This window comes from Geospiza fortis, unplaced genomic scaffold, assembly GCF_000277835.1.
Source record: "Geospiza fortis unplaced genomic scaffold, GeoFor_1.0 scaffold2, whole genome shotgun sequence".
Taxonomy (NCBI): Eukaryota; Metazoa; Chordata; class Aves; order Passeriformes; family Thraupidae; genus Geospiza; species Geospiza fortis.
This window is the reverse complement of record NW_005054366.1, coordinates 1,707,544-1,711,049: the sequence shown is the minus strand read 5'-3', so window position 1 is coordinate 1,711,049 and position 3,506 is coordinate 1,707,544.

Sequence of the window (3,506 nt, the reverse complement as noted above, 5' to 3'; positions counted from 1 at the left end):
TGTCTTGTGACTCTTCAGAGAGGAAGACAATTCCTAGACCAAGCTGAATGATAATGGGGTTTGGTAACCTTGAGGTCTTAATACAAGAAGAAGAAATTTGCAGCGTCACTTAAATATTCAACATCCTTTTTTATTTCCATCATGCTCCCTAGCAGCTGAGTTGCTGTTAGTTTTGCAAGTCATAGTAGGTTGTATGCTTTTTATAACTCTGGCTGCAGAAACATTTGTGCTTCCTGGCCAAACACAGGCAGGTTGGAATGGGAATAGCACAATAGGTACTTAGTCAAAAGCTTTCTCGGGCTGAAATTTATCTCCTGAAATGAAGACTTGCAGGAAGCCTTTGTTCCGTTTTTTGTCCTTTCCTCAACTTTGACTTGAGTCTTTAAATATGGTGTTGGTATGACCAGAAATTTGGAGGCCAAATGTTGCCCAGTTTGTTGTACATTGTTGTAATGTTGTTCAGATTTGTTTGGTGATTTCCAACTATGTTGCTGTGTGACAGGGTTCCAGTGGTAAAGGTTTTGATACACGTGTTGCTGTAAAACTGAGGTATTTTTTCAGAAGTTTCCTGGAAAGAACTGTAATATTGAATAATATTAATAATGAAAGAACAAAAAAAGAAAAATACACTAATAATTTCTATATGACTGCCTTAACAAAGCATGATAAAATTTGTGATGATTGGTGTATTTCCAGTATGTTTGTCTTGCTTGTTGCAGTGTTTTAATCAGGTTTCTCTGGGATGTATTTAAACTTCAAACTTTTGTTAAGCTGACTCATAACAAATCCAAACAAAAAAAGCCTAAAATCTAAGTCAGGCTGTTCCCTCCCTGCTTTGCAATCCCCCTCCAGAACCAAACCTGTAAAAATGTAGGATCTTTGGAGAAAGTTGAGGTTGAGCTTGCCCTCATGCAAGGGTGCAGGTGTGGTGTGGTGGGCTCAGGTTACCTGTCCCTTGTCCTTCTGCTGTAGCTTCCCTGGGTGGTGACAAGAGCACAGAAAATGCCCTTGGTCTCCTCACTTCTATATCAATTCTGTATGGGAATAATATCTGCTACTGCAGACACAATTTGTGGTAGAGTTTTTTGCCATACTAAGAGCAGCAAATCCTGTGGAAGCTAAAGCCAGCTATGCCGTATTGTAATTGATGGCAGCCAACAGGTAGGGGATGAATATGTGTAAGCTGTGAAAGCATCACTACTGTTCAACTGTTGTTAACAATCAGCTGTTTCTAGCACTGCTACTGACCAATTAATTACTTGGAGGTAATTAAAAAAGAAGAAGAAAGAACCTTGAATGAGGTTCTTTGCTGTATGGCATAATAATCCTTGGATTATTATTATTAATCCTTTTCTGCTGTCCTTCAGTTCAGGTTTAGTCTGTGCCTGCTCTGAAAGTTTGGTCTGTGGCTGCTCTGGAAATAGGCTGCTGATGCTTAAGTGCTCCCACAGACTCCAGAGTCAAAATTAAACCATGCAGGCCAGTGATGCCCAGAGGTTTGATCTATAACACTCATTTCAGTAGCAGTGTGTGGTGCAGAACTAGTCACTGGTAGTTCCCTAAAGAGCTCAGAAACAGTACCAGGAGGAAATTGAGAAGTGGAAATGAAAGACTTCAGAAAGTGTTGGCTGGCCCGACTATTTTAAATGGCATATTTTAACTCGTCACTATACTAGATGTAAAATATATTGCATTATCTAATATATATATGAAAAATGTGCGTGTGTCTAATGGGTATATTAGATAATGGTTACTGTGGAGGCTGATACAGAGTGAACTAAGTAATAATGGGAGGAGAGTGAAAGAAGGAGGAACTGTGGTCTAAAAATGGGATGAGAAGAATGAGTGTGTTAGAAGTTAGCCAGTTATACCCTCCCTGTTTAATATTTACCATAAATCTTGACTTTAAAAAATCTGGGTCAGTAAAATCATTAATACTAATTAATAAAGTTATTTCAGTTTGTCCATCTGAAATGAAAGTGAACAGGCAATAAGTGTGATATATAAATACATGTTTGTAAATAAAGTCCCAAGAGATAGCCTCCACCTTGTGTGCAAGCTTTATGCAAACACAGAGAAGGGTTTTGTGGGCTGGACTCTTGAATTTTGCTTTTGACTTGAGCTTCAGGAGAAACCTGTGGGCCTAAGGAATTATTCTCAAAATTCCCAACTTCAAGATCAGGATCAGCAGTAGTTACCTTGGCATGTCATTGCTCTTCAGCTAATTTATGGTGATTTTCTGGAGGAGACCCTAGTGTTGTTTTTTATTGCTTAGCTGGCTGGGAAGCTGTCCCAGCAATACGTGGTAATTGATGTATTTGCAGCTGAGCTGGTGGTGGTACTTCCACACTCATTTTTCTGTGGAATAGATGCTGAACATTTTGGTAAGTGGATGTAGAGATTTGCTGTATGAGAGAGGTATTAGTGAGTGTTATCCCTCCATTAAACCTTTCCAGTGGGCTGTAGATGATCTGCAGGCAGCAGTTGCAGCCCTGCAGATGCAGTCTGTGCATGGCTGTCCCTGCCTGTAATTTGCAGTGTGGTTGGCTCCCATTTTCTCATGTTACAGAACGTTTCTGCTGGCCAAAGGAAAAAAAAATAATAAAAAACATTCTAAGTCTCTAAGTTGTTTTTAAATGTTGCAAAAAGTGTTAGAAACAATCCCCACCTGTCTTTTCTTCTATCACATCATGAATTCAAAATTTAATTTGGATAGAGAATGGTTTCAAAACAAAACTGAGGTCAGCATGTATGTCCAAATGTGGCAGGGTGAAAGCAGTTCACTTCTGTCACTCTTGGTTGATGGACTTTGACGTTTTCAGTGACAGGTTTTGGGTTTGAAGCTCAATATTGGAAGACTTTCTATTTTCATTTGCCTTTATCTACTGTGTCAAGAAAAATAGAACATTTTGTTTGGGGAACTTCTCCTTTTAAAAAGTTGTTGTATAGTACAATAGTTATACAAAACCATGAACAAGCTGCTCTGCTGAACTGTGCTTTGGATGAAGTAATATTTACATTTTATAGTGCTTATTTTGGCTGTCTTCCCCCTGATTTTCTACAATTTGTTTTCTGCATCCCTCCCTACAAACACAGTTGTATTTCAGAAATCCTTTTCAGTCTTTGGTGGTGCCTTTTGGCCATAAATACTGTAATCTAGAAAGAAAAGTGGGAGTTCTCAAACTGGCCCTACTGAGATTTGTCTCTGTCATGTGGGATACTGGAACATCCCTTTCCTGAATTTTTGTAGGCAGGATTGAATTTCACAGGATTTTTCGGTGGCACAGCTGGAATGATCACCAGAGCAGCCTTGTTAGACCCTCTTAGTAAATGCTTTGATTTGATTGAGGCTACAAACAGCACTGAAAAACAAACAAATAGAGTGTTTGGTGAGTGAGCGAGAAATGTGTAGATGTGGGATATTCCAGATCTTGCCCTCAGGGTGAAGTCTATTCCTTCCGGCCTTCTCCCTGCCATTTACTCTGCTTCCTCCTCTGAGCTTTGGT